We start from the raw sequence: 12273 nt of genomic DNA, 5'->3' as shown, positions 1-12273 counted from the left end.
CAGGATTAGCTGCATGCTTGTTTCTGGTGTTATTCAGACACGACTGCAGCCAAATAGATCAGCAAAGCTGCCAGACAACTGCTATTTTTTAAAATAAAATAAATATGTCAGCCTCCATATCACTCTCACTTCAGATGTCCTAGGACCGGGCTGTGTTTTAGAGATCTGTGCTGTGCTGCGTGGGCTCTGCAGCCCGCAGCACAGATCGTGAATACAGCAGGGTGATCAGACTTCCCCCCTTTTTTCCCCACTAGGGGGATGACCTGCTGGGGGGGTCTGATCGCCGCCGCTCTGTGTGGCCGAGCGGGGGGGCTGCTCAAAGCCCCTCTCCGCAGCGTTTTCCGCCCTCCCTACCTCTTCCGCCCTCTCCGTCTGGCTGTGAAGTGCGCAGGATGGATATCCGTCCTGCGCATTGTAGGATAGGCTTCAGCCTATCAAATGACGGTGATCCCCGGCCAATCAGAGGCCGGAGATCGCCGATCTGCCCTACGGCGCTGTGTAGCCTTTATATCCCCCAGTTTTACAATATATCATCCCTCGTGTACATCTACATATTATCCTGTGTGGCCAATTATTTTCCCATTATTCCAACATGTTCCCTGGTGTGGCCATTATTTCCTCATTATTTCAACATGTGCCCCACTGTGGCCATTTTTTCCCCTCCAATGTCTAAACATATCCCTTATTGCAGCCATTATACTCACCATGTACGCACAGGTCTCCCTAGTATCCACTCCCCTGTACAGCCATTACATCACCAGCATCTTTCCGATATATAAAACATATTCCTCAATGCTTCCATAATTAACCCCTCTGCCAGTGCCCCATAGGTCTCCCAGTCAGCCAATAAATCCCTAAGTATTCCTAGAGATCTCCATACCAATATGTACCCCAACCCCCTATCCACTACACAGGTAGACCAACACAGGGAATTGGTTGATAATTATAGTTACCTGTTTCGACTTATGGTCTCCATGGATCCATCTGTCACATATTTCCCACAAGACTGCCATATACCAGGGCCTGGATGGATGTAAGAGTGAGATTACAGGATTGCATGACAGAACAGGTAACCTATACTGTCAGCCACTTCCCTACACCCTCTGCCTGTTGGGATGAGGAGGACTTCTGATGTAGGGCCATGCTAGGATCGATGGATTTCCATTCCCTATTATAGTATTTTTAGCTAACAATCTTGCTGAAGATAAGATCAAGCACCTGTTGTAGGAGGTACTTTGGCTTTAAATGTCTATATATAAGAAAAAAGATAATTGAAATGCTACAAGTAAGATTAGTAGCACGTTGCTGAATTCCCCGCTGCCTTGATGAATAATCCTACTTGTGATATTGGTGGTTAAACCTCTCGTGTCACATGGGCGGGACTGCAGCCTCTGGATGTCACGAGATATCTCTTGAAAAAAAAGTAATTTAAGGTTTTGCAGACTGGTAAAAATGGGCTCTCATGTTCGCTTTTCTCCACAGATAGACCCCTTTTGTTACATCTGCCCAGCACTGTCAGAGATTACAAGTTGAATAGAGAACTTCACAGTTTCCCACATCATGTGCAGGACAAAGGCAAGTAATTTTAGAGAGCTATATTGAGATCTAGTGACTTTAACTGCTGATGATAAGAATAGGAGGGAGGGAGAACTACTGTCTAAGGTTCTTTCCATCCATCTATTTATAACAGCCCTGTGTGAAGACCTGCCTGCGGTTTCCTTTGTCTGCTGATAATAGGACATTCATATTTTTGAGCTTTAAATACGCTTTTTTTTAAAATCAGAATTATTATACGATATACTATTTTCTTAATGGTAACAAAAATGACAAATTAAAACTGAACTCCAGTGCTTCTGTGTAAAAAATTACATTATACATATACATCAAATAATCTATATTTTACAAAATGTTTTTTCACTGCTTTAAAATTTTTGGAGCGATGAGTCAGTAGTTATTTGCTATGTATACATGCGAGTGTCTGTCCAGCTAATATAGGAGGAGGTGTGATGTTGTGACATCTTCACACTCAGCTCAGCTCTACAAGCCAACAAGGAGTGGGTCATACTTTCAGGGCCAGCGCTGCCATTGATGCAAAGGGGGCAATTGCCCCAGGGGCCCCTGCACTGCCAGACCCTGGCAACTGTTCTTTCCCTGCTGCTCTATGAGGCCCCTCCTGCCCCCGAATGTCTCGCTGGCAACAGATAGATGCTGCGCTGTGCTCCCCTCCCCCATGAATCATTTAAGCAGCGGCAGTCACTCACTATCTGTTCCGTTGCCAGCGCTGGCGCCGCTGGGGTCTACAGTGTCGGAATTCTCCTGTATCTTTATCTACAGTGGGTTGCAAAAGTATTCAGCCCCCTTGAAGTTTTCCACATTTTGTCACATTACTGCCACAAACATGCATCAATTTTATTGGAATTCCACGTGAAAGACCAATACAAAGTGGTGTACATGTGAGAAGTGGATGGAAAATCATACATCATTCCAAACATTTTTTACAAATAAATAACTGTGAAGTGGGTGTGCGTAATTATTCAGCCAATACGAGTCGATACTTTGTAGAACCACCTTTTGCTGCAATTACAGCTGCCAGTCTTTTAGGGTATGTCTCTACCAGCTTTGCACATCTAGAGACTGAAATCCTTGCCCATTCTTCTTTGCAAAACAGCTCCAGCTCAGTCAGATTAGATGGACAGCGTTTGTGAACAGCAGTTTTCAGATCTTGTCACAGATTCTCCATTGGATTTAGATCTGGACTTTGACTGGGCCATTCTAACACATAGATATGTTTTTGTAACGATTGGTGTCAGCACGCAGAGAGAATCTGATTATTGGTGATCTGCAGTATCACCAAGAATGCAGATATATACTTTATTATTGATGATCTGCAGTATCACCGATAATCAGATATATTGCTAACCTCTGGACACCTAAGGATAAGTGAGTGTTTGGTGTAACAGTAATACTTTGAGTAATGTACCTGCTGAGCAGGTGGTATACAATATAGAGACACAGCTCTGGGAGAACCTTCCAGCAGCCTGAGGCTCTCCAGGGGGAGGAGTCAGGCTGGAGACGGGAAGGACCTAGGAGTGAATAACACCTAAGATGGATGTCACTATCTGATCTGGAGACTATCTCTTTTAAGGGGAGAGATAGCTCTAGAGGTCGGGCACGCCGGGTCGGCAACACACTGACAGTCAAGCAGGGTCTGGCAACGGAATATCAGATATACGAGGTACCGAATCAGAAGACAGAGGAGTAGTCAGAAAAGCTATAAGTCATAACATATATCAAACAATGCCTATTCTGGGTGCGAGGTCCTTGGTCTCAGCACCCCTGAACTAGTCTGAAAAATACACAGATGATAATACAGTATTCCCTAGACTGGGTGCGAGGTCAGTAGTCTCAGCACCCTGGAACTAGTCTGAAGTATAACACAGATGATAACACAGTTCCCTAAGCTGGGTGTGGGGTCCTTGGTCTCTACACCCTGGAACTAGTCTGAAGTATAACACAGATGATAACACAGTTCCCTAAGCTGGGTGTGAGGTCCTTGGTCTCTACACCCTGGAACTAGCTTAAGCATAAACAGAATACAATTCAAATAATCTGGCTAAGTGTGTATTCCCAGGTCCACCTGGTTCAAACACACTGAGGATCTGACTAGGTCTGAGTGCTTCCACGTAGTGATCGCAACGGCAGACAACTTGCAAGTGACCAGCAGGAACTATATATGGAGTAGTGCTCTCCAGCATCACCCCTAATTGCTCAACCAGTAGTATCCCGCTCAGGAGTCAGCTGATCGGCGTGGTCAGCTGACTCTTCCTGCTTAGTATAAGAATTCTGCCTCTCAGCGCGCGCGCGTGTATTCCTAAGTCTATGTGCACTAACAGACTCAGCCACACCAGACACACGCTTCCACGTGCAAACCGCCGCGCTGGACGCGGAACCAGCCGCCTTACTGTTGTTGCATGTGGCGGCTTTTCCGCGTTCTGCCCTGCTACCAAACACATGCTTCCGCGTGCAAACCGCCGCACTGGATGCGGAATCAGCCGCCTGCTCAGTAGCACATGTGGCGGCTTTTCCGCAATCTCTCACAGTTTTGTTTTAAACCATTCCATTGTTGCCCTGGCTATATGTTTAGGGTCATTGTGAATCCCCCCCCCCCCCCCCCCCCCAGTCTCAAGTCTTTTGCAGTCTCCAAGAGGTTTTCTTCCAAGTTTGCCCTGTATTTGGCTCCATCCATCTTCCCATCAACTCTGACCAGCTTTCCTGTCCCTGCTGAAGAGATGCACCCCCCGAGCATGATGCTGCCACCACCATTTTTGACAGTGGGGATGGTGTGTTCAGAGTGATGTGCAATGTTAGTTTCCTGCCACACATACCGTTTTGCATTTTGGCCAAAGAGTTCCATTTTAGTCTCATCTGACCAGAGCACCTTCTTCCACATGGTTGCTGTGTCCCCCACATGGCTTGTGGCAAACTGAAAACGGGACTTCTGATGCTTTCTGTTAACAATGCCTTTCTTCTTGCCACTCTTCCATAAAGGCCAACTTTGTGCAGTGCATGACTTATAGTTGTCCTATGGACAGAGTCTCCCACCTGAGCTGTAGATCTCTGCAGCTCGTCCAGAGTCACCATGGGCCTCTTGACTGCATTTCTGATCAGCGCTCTTCTTGTTCGGCCTGTGAGTTTAGGTGGATGGCCTTGTCTTGGTAGGTTTACAGTTGTGCCATTGTGTTCCATTTCTGAATGATTGCTTGAACAGTGCTCCGTGGGATGTTCAAGGCTTTGGAAATCTTTTTGTAGCCTAAGCCTGCTTTAAATTTCTCAATAACTTGATCCCTGACCTGTCTTGTGTGTTCTTTGGACTTCATGGTGTTGTTGCTCCCAATATTCTCTTAGACAACCTCTGAGGCCCTCACAGAGCAGCTGTATTCGTACTGACATTAGATTACACACAGGTGCACTCTATTTAGTCATTAGCACTCATTAGGCAATGTCTATAGGCAACTGACTGCACTCAGATCAAAGGGGGACGAATAATTACGCACACACCACTTTGCAGTTATTTATTTGTAAAAAATGTTTGGAATCATGTATGATTTTCGTTCCACTTCTCATGTGTACACTACTTTGTGTTGGTCTTTCATGTGGAATTCCAATAAAATTGATTCATGTTTGTACAGTAATATGAAAAAATGTGGAAAACATCAAAGGGGCTGAATACTTTTGCAACCCACTGTATGTGAAGCCTTTACTACACAGGAGAATGCTGACGCTGTAGACCCCATCGCTTGCAACGGAACAGATAGTGAGTGATTGTCTCTGCTTAAATGATTCATGGGAGGGAGGGAGGGAGGGAGAGGAAAATGAGGAAAGGAGGGGCAAACTGCTGAGGGGATGAGAAGGGCAGGGAACATCTGCATGGGAGTGAGGGAGGGAAGCAGTGTGACCGTGGGAACTCTGCGTGAGTGTGTGTCTGTGTGTGTATCTGTGTGTGCGTGTGTGTGTGTATATCTGTGTGTGTGTGTGTGTGTGTGTGTGTATATCTGTGTGTGTGTGTGTGTGCACGCCTGTGTTCACCTGCGTGCAGTGGGGTAGTGTTTATCTGTGGGGGAGGGGAACTATCGGGGGGAGGATAGGGGGCCCCTGCTTAAGCTTGCCCCAGGTCCCCTTAAACCAGCCCTGCATACTTTTACACCATACTATACCTTGCAGCTGCATTTAATACAGCAACTTCCCAGGGACTGTTTAACCACTACACTCACATACTTGGTTGTATAAAACATGAATATAATATTTTAGCCGTGAATGTGGCTGAAAGTAGGATTGCATTTGCACACTGGAGACCTAAGACCTTACAACTATTATTAACATTAAGACCTAGCAATAGCTGCAGCAACCAAAAATCAGGCAAAATAAGTTTTGCTTAAACCAATTAACAAATGTGCTGCCATGTGGATCTGTTTTAGTATGAATGGATGATAAGAAGGCTACCTGTTAATAACACCAGCAGTTTAACCACTTCAGAACCATAGGTTATTCTTTACAATTTTGCGCTCTGCAGCTTTAGAAGTGCAAGCGTGGGGACAGACGTGGAGCGCAGTGGGAGGCAAGACAGCGCAACAAGCCGACCCGGCGGCCAACGTTTGCGGTGGAGCCCACAAAAATTCTATGCGAAATACCACAGCTTGGCTTGTAAGTGTGCAATCTTTTTATAATTAAAGTCATTTTACAAATTTTACAATTTTACTCTATGGGAGCTCTGGTATGTCTTTTTTGAGGTGTTAAAGACCAGCAACAGCAGCTTGAGATTAGGAGGAGGAATTATCCAGTGAATGGCAGGGGGCGGCCAGATGACTCCATAAGCGCTGAAGACCCACTTGATTGAGGGTCATTGTATAATGGTGAGTGGCCACTGCGTGGGGTGTGGTGGTTGTATCTCACTGAAGTGAGCATTGTAGCCTCCCGGTGTGGAAGTGGATTGTCATCCAGGATACCAGCTGTGAATCAGATTGCTGGATTAAGGATTAAATAGCAGTCCTTACTGTTTCAAAAATAAAATAAAACACTTCAAACCACTTAAAATTAAACTGACAGTTCTGAAAACAAAACAAAAGTCTTCATATCCCTTACTGTAATCCATGTATTCATACAAGCTGTTCATTAGTGTTGTAATCCTCTTGGATCCTCTAATTTTCACAGTTCAATGAAGGAAGAATAGAAGATCATTGGGAGGCACATGCTGGAGGTTCAATTATGCATTTGCCAAATTGCCAGGGCTTCCTTTCTGTTTAGTGTAGCAACAAAATGTAGTGAACTTTGGCAAATGCGATTTTTTAATCTCCTGCCGAGGCTTCCTTTAATTCACTGAACTGACCAATGAGAATACTCATCCAGTGGGATTCTCAATGGTCCAGTTCACACTAGAAGCGTAAAGATTTTGTAGTAATGTGAGATAATTGTACTGGCTGTAGTGGAGTAGTAAAGTTAGGTTTGATTTTTTAAAAAATACTTTTTTAGGGGTACTACAATGAAAAAAACCTGAGACAGAGCAAGCGAAAAATAGCTGAGGGAGGCAGAATCATTAATTTTACATTTTCAAAGATTTAAAATATAAGATCAATAAAATGTATGTTTTAAAATGTGGGAGGGGCTAATATACCCACTAAAACATTTGATGGAGGAGGTTAGAAGGAAAAACACTGACCGCTAAGGCAACCACTGTAAAAGCAGGTGGGGAGATTACACTAAACCCCACTCAGGTGAAGCTCTCTGTAGATACGGAAATAAGGAGCAACACCCCTCTACTGAGGGGGGAGGGGGGGCAGAAGACTGCACATATTTGAAAAGTGGCGGTGCCAAAAATAATAAAAAAATAAACATGTACTAACATCAGTTTAAAATTGGGATGTAGCGGTGGAGTTACCTCCAAACTGATGACATGAATTGTCTGATTCAGGTGAATATATATATATATATGTACATATACAGTAGATAGAAGTGTGTGGTGTCCCTGCCTCCAGCCTGTAGGTGTCACTGTTTTATCTACACTGTGCTGGGGAAGTCTACTACTACCTCCCATTTTTAAACTAATTTTAGTGTATCTTATTCATTTTGGCGCCTTGGTGTATGCTTACGGGTCTAACCAGGACCAGGGCAGTTTCCTGACCGGAGTATGGGAGCGTATAGATAAGCCACAGGGGTGCTGATTCTGGGTGGGGATTGTAACATACCTCTTGACCCATTCACTGATATAAATAAAAGCATCTCTGACAAGCAGATTCAGAAGAGAAAGGGATCATACCTTCTTTTCATACATCAATCCTATTCTCATATGAATTACTTTTTTGTTCACCAATCCCTCCTAACAGAGGTGAAGAAGTTTGACATAGGAACTTTTTTGGCTTGTTCCCCGGTAATATTAAAAATTACATGATATAAACACTGTAGAGGTAAATGGACGTTGAACCACTGGATTCTAGAAGATGAAGAAACAGTCAGCCAAATTAGGTCTGAAATGCTTTTTTTTACCAAGAAAATAAGAAAATCAACTTGTTTTGACAACAGTATGATTTTGAAATGTGTAGTACAGGCATTATGAGTCAAAATGAAAGGAAAAAAGGATTAAAATAAAATCAATTGAATATTAATTCAGAACTTTAACTCTTCCTCAGAATAGTCTAGACTAGTTAAGATCAGAAATTGATAGCTAATTTCAATTTAAGATGTAATGACATTTTGCTGAAAGGGATAATTACCTGTCACATAAAAAAGCAAATTCATTGATGAAAAGATGAGAAAAGGAAAAAGCAGCAATTTCATCTGCTGAATCTGTGATAGGGAGGGAACACTCCAAAGTCATTCTCCAAACATACTTCGAGAAGTTATTCTGACATAACATTTAATAAAAATATATTTTTCTACTTTTTATTATTTGCTTTTTTTGCACTAGTAATAATATCTGTCTACAAATTACAAATTCTCAAAGTACACTTTCTCTGCTCTGAAAGCTGCCATTACATTTTATTGCATAGCTGCTGTATTTATATTTTGAAATATATCTAATGATCACTTCTCAGTTGCACACAAACTAGAAGCAGAGAGAGCTCAGTTTCAGCGCTTTGATAATGTTTACTAAATGTATCTGACAAAGGAATGTAAACAAAAGATGATGTTATCACCACTTCAGATGTGGCTAGAAGCTGACCACTGTAGCAAAAAGCTTTCCGGTGAAGAACAAAGTGCTGTGTTTAACTGTTTGAATTCTGTTCTGCTACAAATTGTATTGTGGTAGTAGATTTTATGCTGTAAATAAACCTTTAGAGCAAACAAGAAATGCTGAGTTTCTTACCACTTTAAGGGGTCTTAAAATATGATAAAATTAAACTGTCAGCTGTGAGTTAGGTGTACCCATCTTACATTTAATATGTTAAATCTTACAGGCTGTAGTATATGCCAATACACATTCTTTTTTTCTGTCCTTGATATACAAAGAAAATATGCTGCTTATAGATAAAATGGCAGTACCAAGAAACACTTAGATGATACTGTAGTCTAGTTGTGATATAATGAGGGCATACACTAGCATTTTAGTGGTGTCCAGTGTCAGGAAGAAACCGTTCGGGAGATATTTTTAGTTGAAGGTGATTAGGTTATATTGTGTTTATGTGTAGGTAAGTGAAAGGATCTGTGTTGATATACTGCACAGTAGTGAAGCTGTACACAGAATATGATAAATATAGCATATGCTTGCAAATTAACGGCCTCAGATGTGTTCACTTTGAAGTGCATTTTTAATGAGTTCTGCGTTTTTTATTTAGGATGCTGCAAACCGGCTCATGGGGATGCTATGACCAAACTGTATGTAGTAAACAGTGCATTATCTTGAAAATCGTCCTAATGTTGCTAATTTCTGTGATCATGAAAATAATAAACAAAAATTGCTTTCCAACCATAAAGGATGTGTGGAGTTTTCACTCTGTGCATCACCCATATGCAATCTTACAAAAAAGAAACACACACACACACATCCTTTTTCTAATGTTCATGTAATCTCTTGGGTCCATTGCTGCTCCTCTCTCTCCTGTATCCTGACCGTTCCCATAGTAACACAACATCCCTGGGACTCTGGCCAGTTCTGACTGACAAGCAGACTACACAGGACAGCAGAGCACAGTACTTTATAGACATAAGCCTACCAACTGCTCCGGATATTGTGTTGCTGCCTTGTATATGTAACATCAAAGACCACATCTTTGTGTTTTAATACTGCACATTGTGTATTAACACTGACAGAGACTGTGACAGGGTACTGATTGTTATCATTGCAATTCACTGCCTGCTGCTACTAAGTCCCTGAAAGCTACATCTACTTTGATTTCTAAAGGTCTTAAATGGGGCATTTCAGGATAGTACTGCTTCATGTTTATTTGCCAAGCCATTTCACTGATGTTAGAAAATAGGCACGCTCTTGACAGCAAATTATACTTATACCTACTTTTAAGAGCAATTTTTCTCTTACCATGAGTGTCAGGTAATCTGTTTAATCCCATGGTTTACCTTCAAGTAAAACATGTTAAAAATCTGGATGTTCGGGTCTTGAAGCAGCAATTGTTCAGTGTCTCTGGTAACAATTGCTATCAGATCACTGTGTAATGCTGTACATGAGATATCATTTGTCAGTAATGCAGGTCGTCCAACAGCTGCAAGCAGCAAGCTACAAATTAATGAGTTAGCTATTGAACAACAATATATTTTGCACACACACACACACACACGCACGCACGCACACACACACACACACACACAATCTAATTATAAATATATATATATATATATATATATATATATATATATATATATATACACACACACACACACACACACACACACACACACACACACACACACACTCACACAATCTAATTATATATATATATATATATATATATATATATATATATATATATATACACACACACACACACACACAATCTAAATATATATATATATATATATATATATATATATATATTTATATATATATATACACTCACACACGCACAGGGGGATAGGTAACAGTTTTTTGTCTGTTTGTTGGTTTATTTTTGCCTTCTTCCACAGCTAGTCTTTGTGTTTCACCAATACCAGGGTTTATTTGTGCTGTACAGACTACATACATGCCATGCCGTCACGCTGGCAAACATATATGCACCAAATAATGGCCAATGTGCTTTTATAAAAAAAGCATTGGATAAAGTGAGTGAATTAAAAAAAGGGAAAATTATAATGGGAGGAGATTTTAACCTCCCCCTTGAACCCAACCTAGACTCTTCGAAAGGTATGTCCCATATTTCAAAAAAAACAAATTACATCCCTCACACAACATTTAAAAAAGTATAGAATGGTAGACGTCTGGAGAATTTATAACCTCGGGGTGAGAGATTATACCTTCTATTCGGGAGTACACAATACCTACACTAGACTAGATTTATTCTTATTGCCACAAAATGAAATTCTGGAAATAATAGAAATAAAAATAGGAAGTATTACTTATTCTGACCATGCACCAGTGATACTCACCCTTAAGTGGAACAAGGATGTCACGACTGATTGGCGGTGGAGATTGGACAGCTCTGTCTTGCTTGAGCCTACAGTGAAGGAGACAGTAGCGACCCAGATTAAACAATTCTTCGCAGAAAATCAGGGTTCAGTAAATTCCGGAAAAATAATGTGGGATTCCTTTAAATGCGTTATAAGGGGATCCTTAATAGCAATAGCAAGTAAAATTAGAAAACAAAAAACGAAGCAGCTAGATAATTTAATGGATGAACTCAAAACAGCGGAAGCCATACATAAGGAAAATCCTGAGCAGGATAATTTTTTGAAAGTTAATTCAATTAGGCATAGGATAAATAAAATATTAAATGAAAAATGTAGTAAAGAATATAAAAAACTCAAAAAAGATTTTGTCATAAACTGTAACAAACCAGGAAAACTTATGGCCAAGCTATCAAAAAAAAAGACAACAGCCCAATTCATAGAAAAAATACAGAATCATTTCGGTCAATTAAGCTACAGCACGCAAGAAATAGGACAAGTATTTGGGAAATATTATGCAGAGCTATATAGTATAAAGCAGGAAATGCCATTTGATAATATGAACAGGTATCTCACACAAGTAAATTTACCAAAAATTACAGTCGAGAACAAAGATACGCTGGATGCCCCGGTAACAGAAATAGAGTTTAAAGAGGCAGTAAATTTGCTTAAAATCGGTAAGAGTCCGGGTCTCGACGGGTTCACCTCGGAGTTCTATAAAGCATTCATAGAGGAGATGGCACCTGACTATTGTTTAATGATTAATAATCTGGATGAAAGTGAGACCTTTTCTAGAGAATCAAATCAGGCCGCAATCACCCTAATACATAAAGAAGGTAAAGATCCCCTACAGTGTAGCAACTATCGTCCCATTTCGGTAATTAATATTGACGTTAAAATATATTCAAAAATTCTAACATTAAGACTGGAAAGGGTGTTAGATCAGCTACTGGGGAAGGAGCAGATGGGTTTTAGAAAATCGGGCAGGCTATCGGACAATATTTCTTCAGCAATAAACTTTATATATAACGCAAAAATTCGTAATGAAGATGCCATCTTAGTGGCCATTGACGCTGAAAAGGCGTTTGACCGTATTTCAAGACCATTTATCTACACAACTTTAGAACACTATGGTATCGGTCCCATCTTTATCAAACGAATCAAAAA

The 12273-nt window shown here is 41.1% G+C and overlaps 1 long non-coding RNA gene across 2 annotated transcripts in view; it reads left to right on the top strand.

The window, feature by feature from the left end:
* The window catches only part of LOC137550080 (uncharacterized), a 47280-nt gene extending 37880 nt beyond the window's left edge, over window positions 1-9400 (top strand). Inside the window, exons 2-4 of one of the 2 annotated variants that reach the window (XR_011026885.1) lie at window positions 1483-1575; window positions 6071-6201; window positions 9327-9400. This is a non-coding gene — a long non-coding RNA (uncharacterized lncRNA). Of the gene's footprint in view, window positions 1-1482; window positions 1576-6070; window positions 6202-6287; window positions 6393-9326 lie in introns of those variants that run through there. The other variant, XR_011026884.1, reaches the window with a different exon arrangement.
* Window positions 9401-12273: the final 2873 nt, after the last annotated feature.

The sequence above is a fragment of the Hyperolius riggenbachi genome, chromosome 1 (assembly GCF_040937935.1).
Source record: "Hyperolius riggenbachi isolate aHypRig1 chromosome 1, aHypRig1.pri, whole genome shotgun sequence".
NCBI classification, from domain to species: domain Eukaryota; kingdom Metazoa; phylum Chordata; class Amphibia; order Anura; family Hyperoliidae; genus Hyperolius; species Hyperolius riggenbachi.
This window is presented reverse-complemented; position numbering and strand designations above follow the sequence as displayed.